The sequence below is a fragment of the Equus przewalskii genome, chromosome 7 (genome assembly GCF_037783145.1).
Source record: "Equus przewalskii isolate Varuska chromosome 7, EquPr2, whole genome shotgun sequence".
NCBI classification, from domain to species: Eukaryota; Metazoa; Chordata; class Mammalia; order Perissodactyla; family Equidae; genus Equus; species Equus przewalskii.
The window spans coordinates 84,907,123-84,919,712 of NC_091837.1; the positions used below are offsets into that span (position 1 = coordinate 84,907,123).

The 12,590-nt window shown below is 36.7% G+C and overlaps 1 pseudogene; it reads left to right on the forward strand.

Moving 5' to 3' along the window:
• Window positions 1-1,180: 1,180 nt before the first annotated feature.
• LOC103562647 (importin subunit alpha-8-like) lies at window positions 1,181-2,761 on the forward strand (annotated as a pseudogene).
• Window positions 2,762-12,590: the final 9,829 nt, after the last annotated feature.

The following is a 12,590-nucleotide window of genomic DNA, read 5'->3' on the forward strand; positions in this document are numbered from 1 at the left end:
TGTTTACTAGCCAGCCTCTCTCCCAGTCTCCACTGGGGAGATTTAAAACATATGTACTCTTTTCAGCTATTCTCCACCTCACTGCAAGACACATCAATTGTGACTTCCCTTTCCTCTCAACAAGTCTCTAAATGGATAGTCATTTTCACCCACTCATTTCCTTTCCATTCCTGATAAAAAGGAATCCTTGCCTCTCCTTTTTCTGTTGTATGATGATTCATTATCTACTTATAGTCCATTCTCTTTTAAATATGCTTGAAGCCAACATAAAAATAAATTAAAACTCTCTTCCATCATTCATTCTCTTCTGGCTATTTCTTTAGCTCTAGTGTCCACTTTAATGCTATAATCTTTGACAAACGTTTCTGTGCATGTGATTACCATTTTGCTCCCCCCGTGTACTCTGAAATATCCCATTATTAACCAAATGTCCCAATAACAAGTAGACCACAAAATCATTGCTATTCTAGAATTTTGAGACAAAGTTCTCAAAGAAAATGGGAAGGAAAGACTGCTAAACTGGTTTAGCTGAGCAATTACTAATGTGCTTTTTGCACGAAATTTAGAAATACGTCATTGGCTGTTTAATGACTGCCAGTACAGTCTGACAAAGTGAATTATAATCTTCTCGAAACTTGATACCATGTGTTAGATTTATGCATTACTTTACTCAATAAACTTAAGTGCTTAATCAATATTTTATGGGAGAGGAGAGAATGTGTATACAAAAATGCAAGTGTCAATACTGAGTCCTTAAGTACAGCCCCTCACAGAGTTCTCAGCTCAATACTATCATTATAAGAGCACACCCTTCTTTTCTAGCGCACTGGGTTCACCTTCAGCTTACCTAGTTCATAGAATTTTTGCTGACACAAGGCAAGATGATAATGAAAATGCATTGCATTGCTTAAGGAATATTAATAGGAATTACATATTTCAAAAGTTTTGTTATTGCATTAATAGTTGTTTTCTTCCAAAATAGCCTGAACTTCAGAAAGTCAGGTATTATCACCACTAATCCATAGAAGAAAGAACTGCCACCTAAGAAAGGTAAATAACATTGTAGGTGAAATCAGGTCGTATATTCTAATCAGTCACAAATTGGACCTTGGGTTTTGGACTTCGAATATTGCTTTCTTTCTACCTCATCAATCAGGGCAGCTCCGCCAGGTGGTTTTTTATGCTTCTTCCAGTCAATGTGCCAACTTTAGAAGTTCTAGTCGAGAGGCTGAGGAAATTTCAGTACTGAGGCAAAGAAGCATCTACGAGGCAGCAACAGCAGATGGCAATCAGCCTACAGCTCCAGAAAGCCAAGAAAGACGAGCAGGCTGTAAAGAGAAGGAACATGACCAATCTCTCACCTGACTCAGTTTCAGGAAAGCTCACCAAATTGGTCAGCTTCCCCCTGCATGAAATAATCAATGGTGTGACTCCTCGGACCCAGAGCTATGTGTCCAGGCCACTCAGGCAGCCAGGAAAATGCTGTCTCAAGAAAGAAGCCCTCCTCTAAAATAGATTGTTGAAGCAAGGCTCGTTCTCATGCTGCTGGAGCTCCTGAAGTCATGGCTTCACCACTGCTTGCGGTTGAGGCAGCCTGGGCTCTGACCAGCACAGCTTCATTGACTTTGGAGCAGACACCAGCTGTTGTGGACGGAGTGCCATCCAGCCCTTGAGTGAGCTTCTGTCTTCCCCTGGTGTGACTGTTTGTGAACAGGTAATGTGGGTTCTTGGTAACAGAGCAGGTGACAGCTGAGAATTCAGAGACATCGTCCTCTTGAGCAATGCTGTCCCACATCTGCTGGCCCTGGTTTTTCATCAACCATACCCATCCCATTTCTGTAGAACATCATGTGGACCTTGTCCACACTGGAGCAAAACAACAACCGGTACTCTTGTGAAAAAGTGGTCAAGTAAATGTTGTTACTCCTCTTCCACCTCCCACAGCGTCGTGGCAATGAGGTTCCCTGGGACACCTGCTGGGCCATGTCCTACCTCATGATGGCTGCAATGAGTGCATCTGCCAAACGGTTGACAAGGGGGTCCTGTCTGGCTGCTAGAGCTCATGACCAGTTTGAGGCTCAATGTCTTGACCCCCTCTCTCCACACTGTGGAAACTTCGTCATTGTAACGGATCACCAGAACTAAGTGGCCGTTGACACAGGCGGCTGAGCATGCTGCCCCAGCTCCTGATGCACCGCAAGTTCTCCATCCAGAGGAGGCATCCAGACATCCAGCTGTGGATTCCTTGTGGTACGCTGCCTCCCTTGGTGGCTCTGTTAAAAAATGGAGAGTTTAATGTCCAGAAAGAGGCTATCTGGCTGATGGCTAACTGCACAACTGGAGGGCCTGTGGGCCAGTGGATCCAGTGTGTTCACTCCAAAGTCTTTGAGCCACTAAGTGAATCAACTCACCTCCCAAGACATGAAAACTGTTTTCATCATTCTCCATATTATCTCTTGTATCCTCCGGGTGGCAGAGAAGCATCCTAAGAAGGAAAACCTGTGTCTTCTGATAGAAAAACTCAGCGGGATTGTTGGAATGGAGGTTTTACAACTTCAAGAGAACTGCCAGGTTGGCCAGGCTGCTTTGAACGTTATGGAGACGCACTTTAGTGAGGAAGAAGAGAAGAGCATAATATTATCAGTCCTGGACCAAGATCAGGAATTCTTTAAGCACTTAACAAAAAAATACCAAAGCTCCGCAACTTCTAAACCAATGACCAAATCCTGAAGCGTCACTTCTTTAAGAAGCGGCTCCTATATCTTAGCATATCACAGCTGTAAAGCTTTTTAAACTGAATGTTAATAAAATTTTTGACACTTTTACCTCCATCTATCAAAAAAAAGTCACTGTAACTACACACTTCCACATGTACAAGCAAGGATTGCCCCCAAGCCCAGAAGAACTATTATCTTAAAGTGAGTGAGGCAGTTTCAAGCATAATTATTTCAGTGATTTTCTACTGCTGTGCAAAAGTGTGAACTCAAGGTTTTCACACACACTGAAATTGCCCAAACTGGGGAACCCCAGAAGGGCAAACCCAAACTGGAGCCCTAGGAAATGGAAAGAAAAGTTTCAAAGGCATCACCTTTAGTTTATGGGAAGAATCATAAACAAGAGACAGAATCAAAGTAGAGATTTATTTTAAAAGCAAGGACAGGTATGAAATATAAATAACCACAGCCCAGCTTTATTACCTTTGTAAGAGAAAAACATGATTTAAAGGTGTGGATCGAGAGAGGCAGTACCTGGCCGATCTTCACGGGTTGAACTGAACCACATGTCGTAATACTTTTGTTTAACAAAATCCGGATTTCACATGAATTATGAAGATACAGAATTAGCCATCCTGTTTCATTTATAGCAGGTTTTCTTCTCAAAAGACTTGGAAAGCCTTGTGACTCTATAACAAAGCAATTTTTGAGATTTGATAATAATTATTTATTCTATAATAAAGAATATCATGTAATAATTTAAAGACATTACACTTCTGTGTTCATTAGCTCATTTGACATATTTAAAGATGCTCCTTCAATACTTTTTGGTGGAATGAAGTGTTGTTTTATATCTGATTAGTGAGAGAAATCTTGTCAGATTCTGGAGACTACTGAAAAAAATTTTGAGAGGAAAAATGAAATATATTTTATCAAACAAATGCTTTTTTAATAAGTAAATATTTCTTGACATAATGGAAGCATCCATAAAATAGAGAACCTTTTAAAAAAATATGCAGATAATGTAAAGAGATCTAATCTGTTCCTCAGAGTATTTTCTGATACTTTAATAACTCAATAATTGGAATGTGTTATGCTAAATATATTAACTTTCTCTTAGATAAATTATGCATGGAGAGAAGATAAACAGTGAATTATCACTTCTTTCAAATAATACGGCATCAAAGTAGTTAAGAATTACCCTAGTTTTTTTTTTTTAACTTTTTTTTTTAAGATTTTATTTTTTCCTTTTTCTCCCCAAAGCCCCCTAGTACATAGTTGTATATTCTTCGTTGTGGGTCCTTCTAGTTGTGGCATGTGGGAGGCTGCCTCAGCGTGGTTTGATGAGCAGTGCCATGTCCGCGCCCAGGATTCGAACCAACGAAACACTGGGCTGCCTGCAGCGGAGCGTGGGAACTTAACCACTCGGCCACGGGGCCAGCCCCTAGAATTACCCTAGTTTTAAGCAATGATGGCATCATTGATCACATCATTTTGATGTGCATATTAAAAACTTATCCATGTCTGCATATTTTTATTAGATTAATTTAAATTAATTAGACAGTTAAAATTAGATTAAAAATTAATGTCGATTTTAATAATAAAACTAAGGATACATTTGTGATCTTTCTCAGTGAGTTACTATGTCAGGTTGGTTACTACGTGAGGTTGGTTACACTTAACCATTATTATACCCCCAACGCACTTGTTATGAATAATCCTACTTCATGTGACAGATTTTGAGGTTTGGTGAGAGCATTCCTAATTTTTTTCCAAGCTATTGTAACTTAAATCTTGTTAGATATAATATTAATACATGCAAAAGTAAATATTCAACATTTGTCCATAGACTTTTACATCTCTTCTTTGATATGCTTATTAATCTGCTAGAGAGCGTATAGCTGGGGCCATGGCGAAGCCGGCCATAGGCCTGATCATACAGTTAAGAATAGAATGCAGAGAGATGTAACTGCGATGCTGCTGGAAATTCCCTCATACAGTAGCAAGTACACGTATTAGGGGAGATATACTTCCTCTCTCACCCGGTACTTTAAAAGACAGCACAACTTCTGCTATAGACTTTTCTAAATGAGTGAGTGCTTCTCTTTGCAACGTTTCCTTAGCTACAGAAATTAAAGCAGTTTTCCTTAGGGAACGGGAAGGGAATCAGGGAACTATCTGCACTCAGTCCCTTACAGCTCTTGCTCATGCGCCACGCTACTGCGGATTTGCTGTTTCAGTAAAAACCAAAGTGACAGCGACTAAGCCAAGCGGAAGTGTCATTCCTGCCCATCCAGGACCACTGATACACATTCTGACCTGACTCATTTCAGGATTCCAAAGCACAGGTCGTGCTCAGGGTTTGTAACCTCCCACAGCTGGAAATAATGAATGAATCTTTGACGGCAATAGACTCCATCTCTCTCAGAATGGTCAAAAGTAGTGTAATTCCAAGTCTATTTATTTTCCTTCTTTTATTGTTTCCAGAGACTGTTTCCACATCCCAAGGTATTCACCAGTTTCACTAGATTCTATTGCCATTTGGTGAATTGGTTGACAAAGCAGTGGTCAAATTGTTAATAGTCTTGTGGTGGATTTTGAAACTTATCTACCTTGTCAAAGGATTCATTTGCTGAATTATTAATTTAGTGAACCAAATAATAGCCTGGATGTGTCTTGCAAGAATTTGCATTTTATTCCTAAAACTTTTAGAAAATCACTTTAAAAAAATTTAATTACTGAAAACTTTCAATAGATCTATAAGAAACATGGTAGCCAAATTTTTAATTTTGCCTATTGATCATCCACCAAACAAATTTAAAAATGGATTTTTAGCTGCTTTACAATGTTATAATTACCTAATAGTTTATTTAAAACATTAACATTTTGTTCATTATAGAGATTTACATTAATTTAGATTTTTAAAAAGTGCATTAAAATATCATTTACCTGGATTACTGAATTTTGGGGTGCCCTCTAAAATTTTGTATGCAGGGTGACTACCTCCCTCGCTTCACGCCATTCCTGGTCTCGTGGTAAACAGCTGTTTCCAGTGCAGAAACAATTGATTTCTATTTAAAAAGAAGCCTGATTGCTGTCAGAAGAGTGCTTCATTTAGGTTGCAGGTGGCATAAATCAGTATTTGATGAAACTTACCTTTAAATGAGAATGAGCAAAGCAATTGGCACTTAATTAACATCAGTGATAAGTTGAAATAGCAGGCCTATTTTTGAGTCACAGAATCTCTGGATCTTTAGGAATTCTGCGACTATGTGTTTCCAATCCAAGGACCCTTGAATAGAGCCTTACGATAAATTTAATTTCCATCGACATGTTGTCTTATTAGTCATAAATAATGCTTTTTACCCAAAATCATGATGTTTTTACCCAAAATCATGATGTTGTTTAGATACAAACTATTAGTTATAGTCAACTATTACCCTGTTTATCTGAAATAATTTTCACTATGAATATTATATTACTTATAATTCTATTGTAGCTACTATACCTCAAATTTTATTGACAAAATATATTCATTAAGATTGAAAGTAATGATGGATCTTTTTTCTGTTGACATTATTGTTTTTACCAAACTCCCATAAATCAGCATTTTTTTTTTTCTGAAGTTTTTTCACATGGAGCACCAAGCAGCATCTCTGGACTACGAATATTTCTTTTTAGTTAATATCAGTTCTTTTATGAGCACCTAAAAGTTCCCTTCAAGTGACTTCACTTAGCTTCTCAATAGATAAGCTAAATAAACTTACTTTTAATCATAAATAGCATAATTTCTAATACAAAAGAAATACATGTTTAATTCAGGAAAGACAAAAGAATGCACAGATCAAGAAACAGAAGGATAAGGCTGAGTAGTATTCCATTGTATATATATAGATGGATAGATAGATAGATGGATAGATAGATGGATAGATAGATGGATAGACATCTCACATCTTCTTTATCCAGTCGTCTGTTGATGGGCACTTGGGTTGCTTCCACATCTCGGCTATTGTGCATAATGCTGTGATGAACATAGCCATGCATAAATCTCTTTGAATTGTTCATTTCATGTTCTTTGGATAAATACCCAGTAGTAGGATAGCTGGATCATATAGTATATCTATTTTTAATTTTTTGAGAAATCTCCATACTGTTTTCCATAGTGGCTGCACCAGTTTGCATTCTCACCAGCAGTGTATGAGGGTTCCCTTTTTTCCACATCCTCTCTAACATTGCTATTTTTTGTCTTGTTAATTATAGCCATTCTGATGGGTGTAAGGTGATATCTTATGGTGGGTTTGATTTGCATAATTAGTGATGTTGAACATCTTTTCTTGTGCTTGTTGGCCATCTGTATATCTTCTTTGGAAAAGTGTCTGTTCATATCCTCTGCCCATTTTATGATCAGGTTGTTTTTTTTTTATTGTTGAGTTGTATGAGTTCTTTATATATTTTGGAAATTAACCCCTTGTCAGATACATGATTTGCAAATATTTTTCCCAGTTGGTGGGTTGTCTTTTCATTTTGCTCATGGTTTCCTTTTCCTTCCAGAAGCTTTTTAGTCTGGTGTAGTCCCACTTATTTGTTTTATCTTTTGTTTCCCTTGCCTGAGTAGACATGGTATTCAAAAATATACTGCTGAGACCCATGTCGAAGAGTGTACTGCCTATATTTTCTTCTAGGACGTTTATGGTCTCAGGTCTTACATTCAGTCTTTAATCCATCTTGGGTTAATTTTTGTGTATGGTGTAAGGTAATAGTCCACTTTCATTCTCTTGCACATGGCTGTCCTCTTCCTAACACCATTAACTGAAGAGGCTTTCCTTTCTCTATTTTGTGTTCTTGGCTCCTTTGTCAAAGATTTGCTGTCCATAGATGTATGCTTTTATTTCTGGGCTTTCAATTGTTTTCCATTAATCTGTATGTCTGTTTTTCTGCCAGTACCATACTGTTTTGATTACTATAGCTTTGTAGCATATTTTGAAGTCAGGTATTGTGATCCCTCCAGCTTTGTTCATTTTTTTCAGGATAGCTTCAGCTATTCGGGGTCTTTTGTTGTTCCATATAAATTTTAGGATTCTTTGTTCTATTTCTGTGAAGAATGTCATTGGGTTTCTGATAGGGATTGCATTGAATCTATAGAGTGCTTTAGGTGTAATGGCCATTTTAACTATGTTTATTTTGCAATCCATAAGCATGGAATATCTTTCCATTTCTTTATGTCTTCTTCGATTTCTTTCAATAATTTATTATAGTGTTCAGTGTATAGGTCTTTTACCTCCTTGGTTACATTTAATCCTAGATATTTTATTCTTTTTGTTGTTATTGTAAATAGGAATGTATTCTTGACTTCTCTTTCTATCAGTTCACTATTAGTGTACAGAAATGCAACTGATTTTTGTAAGTTGATTTTGTACACTGAAACTTTGCTGTAGTTGTAGATTATTTCTAATAGTTTTCTGGTGGATTCCTTAGATTTTTCTGTACACAGAATCATGTCATCCACAAACAGTGAGAGTTTTACTTCTTACTTTCCAATTTGTATTCCTTCTGTTTCTTTCCCTCACCTAATTTCTATGGACAAAACTTCCAGTGTTATGTTGAATGTGAGTGGTGATAGTGGGCACCCTTGTTGTATTCCTGTTCTCAGAGGAATGGCTTTTGATTTTTCACCATTAAGTATGATGTTTGTCACATGTGGTTCTTTATTATGTCGAGGTACTTTCCTTCTATACCCAATTTATTGAGAGTTTTTATGATAAATGGATGTTGGATCTTGTCAAATGCTTTCCCTGCATGTAGTGAGATGATCTTGTGGGTTTTACTTCTCATTTTGTTAATGTGGTGTATCACATTGATTGATTTCCAAATGTCAAACCATCACTGCATCTCTGGAATAAATCCCGTTAGATCATGGTGTATGATCCTTTTAACATATTGCTGTATTAGACTTGCTAATACTTTGTTGAAAATTTTTGCATTTATGTTCATAAAGTGATATTGGTTTGTAATTTTCCTTTTTTGTCTTGCCCTTGTCTGATTTTGGTATCAGGGTAATGTTGGCCTCATAGAATGTGTTAGGAAGCATCTCACCTTCTTCAATTTGGGCAGTAGTTTGAGAAGGATAGATACTAAATCTTCTTTGAATGCTTGATAGAATTCTCCAGGGAAGTTATGTGGTCCTGGACTTTAAAAAAGACAAAATCTTGCCATTTGCGACATCATGGATGGACCTTGAGGGTATTATGCTATGTGAAATAAGCCAGACAAAGACAAACACTATATGATTTCCCTCATATATGGAGGATAAACAAACACACAAATAAGGAGAACAGATTAGTTGTTACCAGAGAGGAAGTGGGGAGGGGAGGGCAAAAGGGGTATAGGGGCACATATGTAAGGTGATGGAGAAAAGCTAGACTATTGGTGGCAAACATGATGCAGCCTATACAGAAATTGATATATGATAATGTACATCTGGAATTGTACAATGTTATAAGCCCATATGACCTCAATAAATTACTTAAATTTTTTAAAGTATATTAGAAAAACACAGAACAATAGAAAACTCCAAATGTATAATCTCCAAACCCAAAGAAAACAGTGTTTACTATTTTGGCATAACCTGCTTTACAAAAAAGGATAGTAATTTACATATTGTTGGTAACCTGACTCTTTTTCTAACGCCTCATAAAAATAATACAGAATAAAAATCATAATTAATGAATAATATTCCCTTTATCGTTGTATTGTAGCTATAGGCTACTTTCACCTATTAATATATATTTAAGTTTCCTTCATGTGTCTTCATGGCTTAATAGCTCATTTATTTCTAGCACTGAATAATATTGCATTGTCTTGATGTACCACAGTGTATTTATCCATTCACCTACCAAAGGACATCTTGGTTGCCCCCAAGTTTTGGGAGTTGTCAATAAAGCTGCTATAAACATCTGTGTGCAGATTTTTGTGCAGACATGAGTTTTCAACTCTTTTGGGTAAACACCAAGGAATGTGATTGCCAGATCATATGGTAAGAGTATGTTTAGTTTTGTAAGAAATTGCCAAAGTGTCTTCCAACGTGGCTGTACCATTTTGCATTCCCACAACCAATGAATGAGAGCTCCTGTTGCTCCTCATGCTCACCAACTTCTGATGTGGTGGTGTCAGAGTTTTAGATTTTGGCTATGGAAATAGGTGTGGAGTGGTAGCATTTTTTATTTAAAAATGTTTTTTGAGATTTTGTTATAGTTGCATTACTTTTACATATCTTTTTGAGATTAACCAACATATTTATATTAAATGTTATAAATCCAATAATATATTTTTCGCCATTTATTCAAGCTTTATTTTAGGTATTTTCATATTTGTTTTGATTAAGAATGGAACGTTTTGTTCTGTTTTATTTCCTACTGAATTGGGGGGAAATTTTTGCTTATTTATCACTGACTACTAGAGCCTCTCTAGTTCTAATAGTTTCACAGTATTTCTCATTGATCTTCCAGTAAACAATTATATCTGATAATAATGATTAATTATCTTCTGTATTCCAGCATTAATTTTTCTGATTTATTGCATTGTCTACATTTCCAGAATGATGTTGACTAATAGTGGAAATAATGTCTTTATCATTTTACAGCTAAGTATTATATAGTAGTTTTCTTTAAAACAGTATGTAATTGCTTCCAATATTAATTTTTAAAAATTCTATAACATAATCTGGCAAAAAGACTCAAGTTTAAGTCTTTTGCAATTTATTCCATCAAGTCCCTGTGGTTGCTTTTCCTCTCTCATCTTGGTATCTATCCTAAGTTCCACTGAATTGCTATTCAGTGTGTCTGGAATGTATGTTGTTCCTTCTCCTTTCCTATCATCTAATTTGTTGCCTTTATAGCAAACTTCACTTCCTCTTGTGTCCTTAATCTGCCACCCCCACCCAAACCTGGTGACTCTAAAACCAATTTTAAGTTCCTGAATGTTGGGAATGTTCACCCTTCCTGAAATCTAAATAATACATTTTGCCATTTTGGCATTCAATAAGTACTGTTGAATTGATAAGAATTGAATCATATTTTTTACCATAACTGTACTGAAAAATAGATTGTAGATGATTTTTCCACATGCACAAAGATCCTGGTCCTCAGATTTCTGTTTTACAGTGGGAGTCAAAGAATCTGGTTATATTCCTTTTGGTCAATAACTAATTATAATGGCCTTGGGCTCATTATTTAATTCTAGACTGTCTCAATTTCCTCGCCTCCAAAGCGGATGACTGAACCACGTGATAGCGAAGGTTGCTTCTTGTCTGAAATTGTGGTCCAGACATACTTATTCTCACCCAAACAGCACATGGAGCCCTGAGCATTGCTCATTCCTCACCAGTTCATGCCTCCTTTGTGGCATGAAATATAGTCCCTATCGCAATCCCACTACTCCAGGCCCTGAATGAACATTTCCACTCTGATTTAGGGTGCTTTAAATGTAATTACCAATGAGAGCTCATATTCTAGAATATGTAATTTTATTACGGTAAGTGGATACTTTACTAAGATTTTCTCTCTTATTTGCTAAATTAGATAACAGTCTGTGAAGTAGACATTTATAAATTTCACTCTATCGAGTCAAAATCCTGAAAAAAAATCCTCATCTCCGAGAGATAAGCAATCTTCAGGCTATGGCCTTTCTGGCACTCACCCCATGGCCAGTAAGGGAATTTATCTGGAAAAAGATGACTTCAGAGCAGCTTGAAGGCATTCAAATATCTGCTAAATGTCCAAATCGTGTTTAACCATGGTGGCACCAGATCTTTTATTATCCAAAGTAGAAAATAACAAGATGCCTGAGATTTACTTGTAATAATCATTCTTAGTAAGTTTTTAAAACAATTCCCCATTTAAAACTGTGAATCTGTAGTGAATAATGAAGGCACTGATGTACATCCACTATATGAGCTAGTCTGTGCTTCTGAGTTAGGCCTCAATTGTAAGAGAATTGTTCACTGTACTTAACTTTCTTTCAAGTGAATGGTAATTTTGCTTACATGAGAAGGTAATAATGACACCAAACGAGGAAAAATTGCTGTTATAAGAACAGAGAATTTTGAATAAGTAATCAACATTAATATAGAAATTGATAGCTGTGTAATACCATTTTAGAAGATACTACAGGTTTTCTAAATATTCCTAATGGTGAACTTTAATTGTTTAAATATGTTATTAAATAAAATGTTACAAGATCTTCTGTCTTCCCTATTTTATCATCTTTGACATAGTAAGAGTAGAGTGTAGTGCGTTCTTACTTCTTTCTGGGCAGAAGAAGTCTCTTCCACCACCAAGTACCTCTCCCCCTTCCCCTCTTAAAAATAAGAACCTTTGGTTCTAGGATCAGTGAGCAGCTAAGGAACATGTGACTGTCTCTTCCTCTGCCTGGCACAGTCTCATCCTGACAATCAGTATTGTACGACAGAACAAGAAGCCACGTCAATGGTGGTGCAGATGACACTCCCATCACCATCGCTAACTCTGCTCATTTTGACTCTCCAGGGTGACGAGCCTCGCAGTCCTCACTCTCTTAAGAAGAACAGGAAAAGGTGCGATGCTTTATTTTTCTTCATGACTTTCTTTCGTAATTCACTTAGATTAAAAAGCTATGGATTTCTAAAGCTTCATCCAGGAAAGAGATTTTCTGTATCTATGAATGACTGAAACATGTACACCTGCAGTATTTCAATATCAGTTGCCAAGCAACAGAGAACCATCAAGGACACTTAGTCTTTACAAATCTCCCATGACTGGAGCGGACCACTGCTCTCCTCCATGACCCACTGACAGAACTGGTAAATTCTGTTCTTATTATTTTTGTGCTATTTGTTTGAGG